Here is a 13919-nt window from a genome sequence, read left to right on the forward strand (position 1 = left end):
CAGCCTCGCGCGCTCTGCTGGTGCGCGTACGCGGCAGCGGATGGAAAGGCTCTCCCGGTAGAGCCGAGCCTGAAGCGATGCCCTTTTACTACTACTGCTTATTTGTTGTCTTTCTCTTTTTAAACATCGCGGGTAAGTTACTCGCGCCTTTGAAGCCGCTCTGACCCCAGGTGGGGTCAACACGTAACGGTGGATTTCCTCCACTCTCTCTTCATTATGCCCAGAGTGGGGTTTTTAATCGGGTGTGGGGATTATAGAATCGAGTGTAGTAGATTATAAAAGCGGGACTTGTTCCAGATTAAATAAAGATGGCCTTTTGCGCTTTCACACGGTGCAATTGAAGCGCGCGCTTAAAAATTAAAGTGTGAATGCAACTTTGACCGCGTGTAGTACGAAAGCTCACAAAGATTGGACGCTGGAAAGTGGACGCTCGCAGGAAGCCAGACTCTGCTGCCCGGTAATGTTTGGAATGGGACCGTGAGAGGAGGAGGAAGAAAGCGATTTTCCATGGGAGTTATTTGCCTAGAAACGCGCTTCCCCTAGCCAATCTCTATTTTGAAGCGAGAGGTTACCGTGCCAGTTGCTGGAGACATTATTTATCTTGACTCTAGGAATAAACGCCAAACGCTTGCAAACTAAACAAATATTAATTAATCAGTAGCCTAACGGGAAGTGGTTTCGCTGCGTCGTCCTGTACTTATCCCTAGTTGGTGCGTCTGCCAGTCCATCTAAACACACACACACTCAAGCACACGGGTAGGAGGCCTTTGGGGCGCGTTTAAGTATCCAGAAATGACACGGGACGGTGGTGTAGCCGGCTAGAAGCCGCGATTGGTTCCCGATTCCCCCTCCGTCCTTTCGCTTCTCGTGGGGAGGCAAGTGGCCGCGCGTCTTTTGGTGGTGCTGAAACCAGCAAGCCACCAGGAGGTCCAGTTATTAGCCAAAGCAGTTGGGCAGGTCGCTGTTGGAAAGCTGCGGTCCCTGGGTACGTCTGTCCTGCTACAGCAGTTGCAAACATAGATAGCCTGGTCTGTGAAAAGCGGGGGGGGGGGGGGGGATACGAAACAAACTGATTTTTTACTGTGCCACGGTGAAGTCTCTGGACAAAGTAGCTCCTGCAACAGGTTTGCGCATTGCGCCCCGGCTGCACGGGAGCTGCTGGGACTGCCTTAGGAAAAGGGGACGGGTTTTAAGGAGAATTTTGTTTACTAGTTTGCTGGTTGTAGACAGGAGCCGTGGTGTCTGGACTCTTGCTTTCTTCAGTGGGACAAAGAGATCAGAACAAAACCTGATCTGTCACCTGAGTTAGTTTTTGCTCGTTCTTCCTCTCCAATTCACTTACGGTAATTCTTTGGGAGGACTGATCCGCTGAGATATTTGGCTTTTCTTTTGTAGCGTTGTCTTTCCAAAATCGGCCTTTTCTCTCCAAACCTTCACCCGCAGTGAGTGTGGATCCAGGGTTTAACAAAGCAAAGGGGTTATCGTGTTCCCTATTTCCATAGCGCCTTCAGAATACAAAGTGATTTATGTAAGTCTTGTGTCAGTCCGCTTTTTCTTCTCTCTTTCCAATAGGGAGTCAGCAACATGAGTAATTCCTAATTTCCTAAGAGGTGAACAGTTACACGTAGCAAAGCAAACTAAAGCGGGAAATGGGTGAGTTTGTTAGCGCTTGTTTTCACCCAGCCGCTTATGTCCACTTAAGTTGGCAACAGATAGTTCCCGATCAATACCTTAAACCTCATAGGTTGGAAAGGACCTGCAAAGCACCACCTGGTTTTGACATTTAACTGCTTCCAATCACAGTACACTAGTCTAACAGCAATGCTTAAATACACTCCTGAACCACAAAGGACCTTAAAGAAATATGGTACAATGCAGGCGTCTTCAGAAGCAAGTTCTGCAGAGTTTGGTGAGGTTTGCACTTAAGTAAGGGAGAAATCCTATTCAGTTACATGGGAGTAAGTTCCACTGAGCGTAATGGCATTTTCTTTTGAGGAGACAAGTATAAGCTTGCACTGAAAGTATGCTCAGGCCACATACTTGCTGCCGCTTTCCTGCATTTGACTGAAGTTTTAGGTCCTCATACAAACAAGTGGTTTCTTCGGATACCCAAATAACGCTTGGATCCACAACTCTTCAAACAATCTGGTCCAACCAACTTCAGTGACAAATGAATCTTCATCAAATCTAAATAGCGTTATGAGTTTGTGGGTGCCAGACTCCTATAATCCTAGCAAGTGTTAAAAGCTAATCAAGCCAGGCTAGCTTCCTGATGAGGTAATCACCTGGGTGATCCGGCTATTGAGACAACAGAGGAAAGGGGGCTCTGTGCCAGATGGCAGCTGGGTGGGGGCCCTTCTTCAACTTTTAGTTAGGAGGACAAAGCCTGAGTCGGAGGGCAGAGTTTGCTGTGATGTGACCTGGAGGAAAAAGCTGCAGGCTGGAAAGGCAGAGAGAATCTCAGCTGATTTCTGCTTGAATCCAAGGTTGCAGCTGTGGGAGGAACAAGACCCTTTTGGGTGTTAAGGTTGTCAGCCCCTCCATCATTGGCTCAGGTTGTATATACAGTGGTACTTCGGGTAATTTGTTCCGGAGGTCCGTTCTTAACCTGAAGCACCACTTTGGCTAATGGGGCCTCCTGCTGCCGCTGTGCCACCAGAGCATGGTTTCTGTTCTCATCCTGAAGTAAAGTTCTTAACCCGAGGTACTATTTCTGGGTTAGCGGAGTCTGTAACCTGAAGCGTATGTAACCCAAGGTACCACTGTATGTGTAAATGAACTGTAAAATAAAGGGACCACAGTCACTGCTGTGCCTCACTCACAAAAGGAAAGACCAACCCTGGGTGAGTGCCTGGAACCCCGGAATCTCTCACTGCTCGGAGATTGGGGTGGTGTGCAATATTACTTTTGGTCTGTCTGGGGTCTACTGCATAGCACACATAACAGATCCAGACGCTATAATGTTTATGGCAGCAGCAGCAGTACTTGTATAACTGATTTCCCCCATGAAGATATGTTAATAATTATGGGTAAGAGGATATAAAGGGATACCTTCTTATTTGCATCCCATATCTATGTGACTTCCCAATATGGAGGAGCTGCCAATATATTATTTTACTTGCTTCTTTCTACAAAAGTTTCAAAGTGGTGTACAAGAATACTAACTATACAAATGTAAATGATAGCAATGTAGCATTTAAAATTAGCAATAATAAGTTAATTAGGCACTAATAATAATTAATAAATGAAATTATCCTCTCCACGTACAGCACAAGATTGATCACCCAAAAATCTTGCTTAAATGACCATAAAAACCACAACAGTATTAATACTCAAATGCCTACAGCTTTTTAAAAAGTACTTCATTGGGCATCTCCCTGGGGTCAGCATTCAACAAATGAGGGGGCTGCCACCCAAAAACTGTTTTCTCTTTGCCGCTCTCTAAACTTCTCTGGGGAGAGGGACATAGAGTTCTTGGTGGTTCATATAAGAAAAGGTAGTCCATGAGGTATTGGGATCCTAAACTGTATAAAGCTTTGTAGGTTAAATCCAATACTTTGAATTGGGCAATGTGAGCCTTAAAGCTTCATGCACCAAAATAACTTTGTAACAAAGAAGTCATTGGTACCTTTGCTTCATTCTCTATGTGGAATCTTTTCTGTGACTGAATGAAGCTTTCCTATCTTGTTTATTTTTAAAGTATCATTTCTCCTGTAATGGATCCATTCCAATTGATAGCACTCTTTCTTGCAGGAGTATCTTATGAATGACTGAAACAATTTGAATTTTCCAGAACTGAAACGTATGCGATCACTCCAATTTGATAAAGCCATGTTCTGGAATTTTGCCAGGTCTGGTGCTTTTCCCCAGTCCATCTATTGAGGGAAGTCTGAACTACAGTTGATAAAAAGTAAATTCAAGAGTTATTTGTGCAAGACCTTGATGTTTAGCCCTGCAGTTTATGTCTTTAAACATCACCTCAATCTATTCCCAGTTTTAAATAATCAATATTTTTCTTTCTGGATCAGAATGCTTCTGCAATCTACCCCAGAGGCCAGTATAGTTTTATGGGAAATAAGTAGCCATTCCTCATTGGAGCTGCCCACACTCTTTTTCTCCCAAAGAGGAAACACATTCCTCCTCACTTGGCCTGGCAATTCAAGCAGTGAAAAACAGCCTGTTATTCTCTCTTATGCTCCCATAGCAGTTTGCAACTGTAGCATGTTTATTCACTTGGCAGTAAGTCTTTTGTCACTTAGAAGGTGTCAGCAAACAGCATATGGAAGGCTATCCTTGAGCTGGAGTAGTTTCACTGAATGTTGTGGAATTATTCCAAAGTCTGAGTATTAAAGCCAAAATAATATTAATAATCACCTGCTCAGGGATCTGCTGGTGATCTGGCTGCTGCAGTTCGAACCAGCTGAAGTTTCTGAGTGGTCGTCCAGTGCAGCCCCACACAGAGCACATTGCAATAATGCAGTCTGGAAGTTACCAGAGGATAGAGTACTGTGGCCAAGTCATCTCCATCCAAAAGGGGCCATAGCTAGTGAACTAGCTGGACCTGTTAACAGTCACTCATAGGCAATAATAATCAATATACCATATTCTGGAATATAAAGTTATTCAATTCCCAATTCAAAATAGCTCATTTTTAAAAAAAATGACACACAAGTATACAAGCATACACACACACAGACACATTCTACTACTCTGTATTTATTCAGCCAATTTGTAGCTGAATACTATGGACCTAATGTGGGTTACAAGTGCTACAAAAGGAAGGAAGTGGAAGGGAACCATAGGCCGTCATGCAATAAGGGTGTTAGCAGGTCACAAAAAGAGAAGATGGACTCTGATTTAGCTCCTGTTTCTTCCAAGGGGGAAACAGTGCACAACTGCATGTAACCAGTGTGACTACTGTAATAGGTACATGACTGATAAGGAATAGGTGAGGAAATATCTAGCTACCATAAGTGAGTTCATAAGCTGACCACAAGCCAGCAGTGTGATGTGGCTGCAAAAAAAGACGTGCCTATTTAGTCTTCTTTAATAGAAGTTTCCAACGCACAGGAAAAATAGTAGTTCCATGTTACTCTGCACTAGTCATAACTCAGCTGCCGTACTGTGTCGAGTTCTGGGCATCACAATTTAAAGAGGATGTAGATAAACTGGAATGGGTTCAGAGGAGGGCAGTGAAGATGGTCAGCAAAGTAAGTCCTCTAAGGGAAGGCTTAAGGATCTGTAGATGTTTAGCCTAAAAGAAGGCAAGACTGAGGAAGCGCACAAAAGCCCTCTTCAAATACTTGGAAGGGCTGTCACTGTAGCAAGAGGACAAATGCTTATTCTTGCCTGTCCCAGAGGGCAGGACTAGATCTAATGGACTTGAGTAACATGGGCAGGTTGATTGTGGTTGGACATTAGGAAAATAACGAGCAGCAATGAGACCAGATAACAGGGGGGAGTGATGAGTTCTCCTTCCCAGGAGGTTCTTTAAGCTGAGGCTGGGCAGCCATCTGCTTGGGAAACTCTAGGTCTGGATTTCCTGCATTGAACAGGTGGTTGGGCTAGACGGCCTACAACAAGACCCTACACTTCAACTCCAATTATATGGTCATACAAATTTAGGTATAGATACAGGGATTGATCCTACTGGGACCAATATCTCACTTCCTCCCTGCACAGAAATCCAGAGTAGCTTTTATAATAAGTGCATCACTATGCTGGGGGGACGGCACCTGTTGGATTTGTGTCCATTATGCAGCTTATAAATGGCACAGAGGTGGAAGAAAGGGCTGAACCTCAGAAGTTTTTGCTCATCCCAAGAAAGCAAGATTATTGATTTTAAAAGCCACTGTTTTCCTCTCCAACCAGTTAACCACAACAAAAAGCCTCCAAGTATCTGATATGGGGGGGAGTTTACCTGTCGGGAAAAGGGGGTGCCTGCTTGACAAGTTTTCAGGGTTCCCTGTGATTGCCGTAGGATGCACATAAATCTCACAGTTACAGATAGGTAGCCGTGTTGGTCTGCCATAGTCAAAATAAAAAAATTGCTTCCAGTAGCACCTTAAAGACCAACTAAGTTAGTTCTTGGTATGAGCTTTCGTGTGCATGCACACTTCTTCAGATACATTCTATATTCAGATAATCTCCCATTCCCACCACCCTTCTGAATAATACCCCTCCCCACCTTCTCACTATATAGAAGGATCTGGCAACTTCTGTTTCAATGTATCTGAAGAAGTGTGCATGCACACGAAAGCTCATACCAAGAACTAACTTAGTTGGTCTTTAAGGTGCTACTGGAAGGAATTTTTTTTATAAATCTCACAGGTGTGAAAAAAATTTCCCTAGGCATCGTCTCAGTTATTGGGTGGAGGGGGTACCTTAATCCGAATTGCAAAATCCAGAGTAGCAGCTGCGTTAGACTGCAAACTTACAAAACCAACGAAAGCTTGCAGCACCTTAAAAGGCAGCCAGACCCATGGAGACTTTATTATTATGCAATAATAAATCTGTTGAATTTTTTTTAAAGCATCTGCTGCTGTTTCCTGCAGAATTGGAAAACGCACCCCAGACCCTGCTACGCAAAAAGCTTCTTTGGGCCGAGGGGTCGCTTTCTCTGGACACTTTTGGGCATCCTAAATAACGTCTATGGAAGTGGGCGCGAACCAGCACACGGAGGAGATAACTCTTGTTATTCAAGCCCCCTTTTAAGTTGTTACCTCAGCAAAAGCGCGGCAACGCGAACAGGAGGCGGGGGGGGGGGGCTGCTTCGGAAGGCGAGAAGGGGATTCCCTCAGAGATGTCGGCTGAAAGAGAGACCTGACCTGTCGGTGTCATATTATTTTTCTCTTCCCTGAGGGGGAAGAAGCGCACAGCAGCCGGCCGGGGCAACCCCGCCGCTATAAATAGCGGGAGCGAAGCTGAGATGTCAGATTCCCGGGGCCTCAGCGCTTCCCCCGCGCAATGGAAAGTCTGAGGTAAAAAATAATAATGAAAAATGTCGCCGTAAAAATAGAGCGCCCGGGGACGCCGGCGCCGCTGAGGGAAGAAGCCTCGCTCCAGTCACGGCCCTCGGGAATCCATGTAGAGGCAGGCTTTTTCTCCGGGTGCCGAAAGAGGCCTTATTTCCCTGCCAAAGCCTGCCGTCGAGTTTTGCTTCACGTGAGGACAGGAGGCATCCAGGGAGGGCAGCCATATTTCTCTCTCCCCGCCCCACCGCCGCGCCTTCTGGGGAATTGAACAACTGCGAGATAGGAAACTTTCCACATAACTTTTTAATTTATTTTTAAAGCGTCGTATGCCTCATTTCTGCCTGTCAAAGCCCACCAAAGTGACTCCTGTAAGGTTGCCATATTAACCCCCCCTCGCCCGCTAGTGAAACTCCTTTCACGATCACCACCACATGGTTTGTAATCTAATGGATTCCATGAGCCATGAGGATTCCATGAGGTCACCAAGTGCCTACCCAGCTGCCCTGTAGTCTGGTAGGTGAAACAGGGTGGCCAGGCCCTTTTTATTATTATTAATATTGCTTTATGGTAGTTTACTGCTGCTTCCTCGTTTTTATGCATTTGCAAAATCCAAAAGGAAACGTCTCCAAAGGTAAATGTAACTCAGCAAATAGGTTTTTACTCTTCTATTTTCTTTTTTTTTTATGCAACAAGTTTTTAGGAATCCCGCCACACTTGCCTGTTTTTAAGGGGAAGTGCCTTTGTTCAGGTTTTGCATGTCTTCTTTTTCCATAATGGCCTCGATATAAAGTTTCAGTTTGGAACAAAAATAAAGGCATGTAAGCAAGACTAAACTGAAGAAGGGCTATGCCCAAAATAGATGTGGTGAAATGTTGAGAGGATGTTTGTGTTATTGGGGAGTTTTCACATAAGCGTTCTATAAATAATAAACTTACTAAAATGTAATTTCTCAACAATCAGCTGAGAAACACGGTCAGAAACGCTTGCATCTTTTCATAACCTTGGAAAGGAAGAAATAATTATGTTACTGAGAACAATTACATGTTCAGTCATTCAGCATCAATGCCTAACAAAATGTAGAGTATAAGTTATTGTTGATTTGAGACTAAAGACATCATGCTAAATTTGAAATTTCCCCCCTCCTCTCCCCTCAACTCTGATTTAAGGGTAATTTTAAACTAGACCCAATTAAGAGTTATTTCTAGACATTCAAGTATGTGGAATTTCTATGAACCTGTACAACTGACTAGAAACAGAAATTCTTGTTAACTGTTTTAACTTGTATTAGGAAAGCTTCAGATACAAATATTTTAACTAATATGTTATTGTCTGTGCCTTGTTAAGCTTTTTGATACTATGGCAAAACATACATTTAAAAATGTGCTTGTATCATCAATATTCAGCTGATATTCCCAAGTACGTGGGTATCACAGTTCCTGCAGTATTGTACACAATAATAATAATCTGTGGTCAGAAATGTTTTTGTCTATTTTAGGTACCACTGTAATTAAGCAGCTTCCATTTCTTCCTTTCCTCCTTGTTAACAATGACGACTGCTTTTGGAGAAAATCAGGATTCATTATAGACGTTTAATTCTTCATTATAGGTTGAGTCGTGTAATGGGATTCCCCTGCAAATGTTTGTTGGGATGGTACCAAAAGGGAACTGCACACCAAAGATATTTTCTCTTCCTGGAATCACTGATGTATAATTCCCTTACTGGCATTATTCCAACTGCATACTTGTACAGTAATTCCATGCTGCCAGGAATGAGAAAACATATGTGAATGGGTCCTAATTTAGGCTTCAAGTAGACTATTGCATCCTTTGGAGAATAGAAGGCATAAGAAGATTCAGTTATTCTGCACCAGTGAATTGATTTCTTTTGCTTTTTCCCCCACAGAAATTGAAGTCATTAGGTCTTACAGAATGAGAACCCTTTCAAAGTCTTGTCAGATACCTACATACCAGAGAACCAAATTTACTGTAGGGACCCAATACCCCAATTATAAATAATCTTTCACACGTTAACAGTATTTAATATTTTCGTGATTTAGCAAACTTAATTGGAACAGTTGTCACTCTCCTTCACACCCAAATGGTAGTAGCCACAGCACTGGGGTGGGTGAAGTCCAGCATCCTGATGGGGATGCAAATTGTTTCCTCCCTAGTCATCAGATCGATCATTTGACTGGAGAGGGGACCACAACTCCTCTACTCAGAGGGTTGTGTTCGTACCTTTGTGTGTATGTGTGAGTAGGAGGATTGGGTGGGGGTGGGGGTGGCCACAACTACATTTGGCATACTTGCCGCTGGCATGTAGCTATTGGAGGGTTAGCCAAGAGGGAATACAGTCCTCTAGACAAAAAAGTTAGCTACCCCTACCTTCTGACATGCCTTATTTGAATACAATTATCTGCTTAATTTCTGCATACTCTGCAAGTGTTGCCAGGTTACAATCCATATACTAATGCCATACATTTTGTCTCTGCCCTCCCTCCTTTTGTGTTGTGTTTTTTTGATAGTAAGCCTATGGGCACGGACGGTTTTGTTTTTAATCATAGCACTGTACAGCTGGAAAGGATCCCAAGGGTCATCAAGTCAACCCCCCTGCAATTCAGGCACCACAACTAAAGAATCCCTGACAGATAGCCATCCAACCTCTGCTTAAAAACCTCCAGTGGAGTGTTCAGCACCTTTTGGAGTAGTCCGTTCCACTGCTGAACAGCTCTTACTGTCTGAAAGTTCTTCCTAATGTTTAGTCAGAATCTCCTTTATTATAATTTGATATTGTTGTTTGGTTCCTACCCTCTGGAACAAGAGAAAACAAGCTTGCTCCATCTTCCATGTCACGGTCACGGCCCTTTACATATTTGTTGTTATCATGTTACCTTTCAGACTCCTCATTGCCCACCTCCAGTCCACAGGGGTCTCACCTGTTCTCCAAGAATTCTGAAAGCTTATAGACGAGTTCTGACACAATGCAAGTTCTTTTAACATCCTTGGATGCAGTTCATCAGGCCCTGGATTTGAATCCATTTAAAGTAGCAAGGTGATCCATTACCACCTCTCTTTTTTATACTTATATCTTGGGCTGCAGCTCCCTCCCTGCATCATTTATTCTATTATCACCAGGTTGGGCATTGCTCTCCTTTTGGGTAAAGTTTGGAGGTAAAGTAAATGTTGAGCAGTTCCTCCTCCTTTCTGTCGCCCAATAACATTTCTCCATCTTCTCCACGCACAGGATCTACTACTTTACTGTTCTTTCTCTTGTTTCGAAGTTGGCCAAAGAAAGCGTTTAAATTATTTTTATCAAATTATATACAAGGAAAAAATTCAGGTGGCCTTTCCTAATGTGGAAACAGTCTTGTGGCTATTTCTTAGCTTTATGGTCACTAACTGCTCAGGAGAGAAGTTTTTCAAGACTAAATGAATTAAGGGCCACGATGTCTCAAGAGAGGTTGTCCGCACTGAGCATTCTGTACATTGAAAGTGACAAACTTAGACAAAAAAAGTTTGTCTAAGTTGGTCACAACTGGACCTAATGGTCAGGGGTCCCTTTACCTTTACCTATTTGACAATAACATCTTATGTCCTTTAGAGGAGAAATTGTGAATTGCAGAATTTTAAATACCTGTCTTCATCCTTGGCTTCACTCAATTTTGTTTACAACATTCTTCCATTTTCTTCCAGTTGTGAGAGTGGGGGATTGGGAGGGGCCTCACAAGTGGAGTAACCTAGGGCCTCTTGTAATTTAAATTCAGGCCTGCAAAAAGCCTAATAGAATGCTCCACCTAGCCCATATTTCCCAGTGGTTTTTCAATTCTGTAGCTCTTTAATTGCTGTGGCCGTTTCATCAAAGAAGATTGCTCTGTTCCAAAATTCACTGTTTTCTGGACTTAAGGGCTCTTTTGTAAGCTATGTCTGTCTGGAAAGTTGTATGTATATAAGCATTCATAGGGGGCTGCAAAGCCTGAACTTAATTGAGCAAATCCTATCAGCTCTTGGTTGTGGGGCAGATCTTATCAGCACTATTTTATTTGTAGTAAGAACATTTTGCTGCTCTAGTTAACAACAGTTGTCCTTGTTTCCAAACTTGAAGCAACTTCTATTTTGGTATATCAATGATTTAATCAGTCTATTCCTGTATGTATATTTGTGGTTATTGTCTTACTGCCTCTGTTGGTTGAGCCAAATGCCTCAGGCAGTGGCATTCAGGGAGAGTTCTCTGTTCAGTGGGGCTATGGTTTGCACTTGTTGGTTTACAGCAGGTTTGGGAACCTGATCAGAAAGTCTATTTTCTTGCACTTCTCTTCTCATTCAAGGACTTCAGATAAGTGAATTTTTAAAATAGCAGTTCTGGTCTTGCTGGTCTTTCAGCTTCATCTGAAATATCGCGTCTGTCAGCTTTGCAAGATGGGTCTGGTTTTGCAGCCCCAAGTCCAGCACTTCACTAGCTGTCACAGATGTGTCTGCTGCCTTGCTCGATATATCTTTTATGGAGGCCTCCAGTGGTTTTAGAGCCTTCTCCAATCTTTAAGCAAATCATGTGCAAACTTTTTAATTTGCTTAGCAAGTTCACCTGTCACGATATACTTCACTGAACTGGAGACTAGATGATAATCTCAGTGTTTTGCACCAGGACTGCCAGTTGCTAATCATTGCCCTTACATTTTTCTTAATTCTCTTAATCTCAGCAGTTTATAAAAGGTTAACTGTTTACACATCTGTTTATATTTTTAAACGAAAAGCTTGAAATGAATGGAATTATTAATAACAGATGTAAAGATAACAATAGCAGTATGTGAAAACCAGCTTGTCATATAGAATTTCCTCAGTTATTTTCAACTGTACAAAGACATATTTCTTGTTTAATTTATCAACATGGTACTAATTACATTCTCATAACAAACATAACATGTTGTTTATAAATGAGGACTTACTTATTGAAATGATGATTTAGGAAACAGCAACATTTTGGGACAGCTTCTTTCTGTGATTTTGCTAATGCCAAAAGTGAAAATATACTTTGTCCCTTTTAGAAATATCTGCCATTTTCTGTGCTATTACAATTTGTAAGGTTTTTCTTAAATAAAGAGAGGACAGAATTATTCATATATTCCACATACTGGAAAAAAGTGGAACAACATCGCCAAGTAGGTTATTATATCCAGGTTATACTTTAGGATTTTAGTCTACATACAACAGCATGCAATACTGCATATGCAGCCTGAGGCAATGATTAGAGCTGCACATTCTCATCAGTATTGCAATGCAGATGGAAGTGTGCACCCCCCATGCAGTAAAAATAACATCTGGACACCTCAAATCACCATGCATTCATCTCTTTTTTCTATTGATATATATATATATATTTATTTCAAGCTTAAAATTTACATTTTGTTACTCAACACTTATATTAAGTTCTATGTATTAATGACTTCCCACTCACCGATCAGCAATGCTTATATTCAAGATTATAGACAATGGCATTTTATAATTCCACCATACCCAATTTCATCCTCTTTAACAGGTTTCTCAATATGTTCTGCTATTTTTTCTTAATCTTCAACCCCTGCTGTGGACTTCACCTATGGAAAATAATTTTTTTAAGGGTTTCTAGTCCTCTTTAAAGGATTCTGTTTATTGTGTCTCTTATCAGTGCCGTCAGTTTTGCCATCTCTGTATATTCCAAGGTTTTCACCAGCCATTCTTCTTTTGAGGGTATTCTCTCATCCTTCTGTGCATAGAAATTCCTTACCGCTGTGGTTACATAGATAAATACAGTTTAAGCTTTCCTTGGAATTTCACTTTCCAGTATCCCCAGCAGGAAGGCTTTCTTGAGAAAGGTCAGTTTGATTCCCCCCCCCCCCTTATATATCATAGCCCAAAAGGCCGTGGCCTCCATGCAGGTCAACCTCATGTGATAGAATGACCCCTTTCAATTCTTACATTTCCAACACTTGTTTGATATATTCTTCTACAATTGAGCTAGCTTCTTTGGTGTTAAATACCACCTGTACATCATCTTTCAAGCTATAACATGTTGTAAATTTCATACATGTTTTCCGAAGCTTTTCGCAGGCAGCAATATCTATATTGTGTCCAACATCTTTTGCCCACTTAATCATTTTTTTTAATGTTCACCTATTGGTGATATCCATAGGTGTTTTTTTGTGTTCCAGAAGATTTTTATTCCTCCTTCACACCCCCAACAGACTCCTCCTTATATAATGATTAAGAAAGTCTTTATGTACTTTGACTTTGTCATGCCACAAATAGGAATGCCACCCATATCTTCTATCAATTCCTCCCAAATCCAGTAATCTAATCTTCATTAATCTTACCCACTCTTTTAACCAAGTTAAACATGCTGCTTCATGATGCAAATTTAAATTTGGTAAGGCTAAGCCTCCTCTTTCTTTTACATCTGTTAAGTTATTGAAACTTATTATTGGTCTCTTCCCTTGTCAAATAATCGTAGTAATGTCTGTTTGCCATTGTTTAAAACATATTACTGAATTGATTACTGCCACGGTCTGAAAGAGGAACAACATTTTAGGTAATACATTCTTCTTTACCACCGAAATTCTACCCATGAGGGACAGATGCATTCTTCTCCATCTCTGTAAATCCACTTTAACATTATTCCATATTTTCATATAATTGTTTTGAAACAACATTGCATTTTTGTCAACCAGACCAGGCTGGTCTTAATAGCTTGCTTCCATACACATACTGCTCCCTCAGTATAGTCTCCCTCATTTTGTACTCATGGCTTTGGAATTCACACTATTTTCAGAACTATTTCACCCCCTAAATATTAGCCACATTTATTATATAGGTTATTAATAAAAATGATATCCTGTAATAGGATTTGTTTAAAAAATGAAAAAATTGGAGTACTCTTTTAACTCTGCATTATGTTTTATAATGCAACAGAGA

General features: G+C 41.7%; 1 protein-coding gene across 5 annotated transcripts in view; it reads left to right on the plus strand.

Annotated features, from left to right (window-relative positions):
- The window catches only part of CORIN (corin, serine peptidase), a 118467-nt gene that overhangs the window by 841 nt on the left and 103707 nt on the right, over positions 1–13919 (plus strand). The window contains exon 1 of one of the 5 annotated variants that reach the window (XM_081208746.1): positions 111–132. The exons of 2 other annotated variants lie outside the window; for them this stretch is intronic. The gene's annotated coding sequence lies outside the window, so the exon portion shown is untranslated. Of the gene's footprint in view, positions 1–110; positions 133–785; positions 986–6765; positions 6981–13919 lie in introns of those variants that run through there. 2 more of the 5 variants (XM_081208745.1, XM_081208744.1) reach the window with 2 other exon arrangements.

This window comes from Podarcis bocagei (assembly GCF_964188305.1).
Source record: "Podarcis bocagei genome assembly, chromosome: 9".
NCBI classification, from domain to species: Eukaryota; Metazoa; Chordata; class Lepidosauria; order Squamata; family Lacertidae; genus Podarcis; species Podarcis bocagei.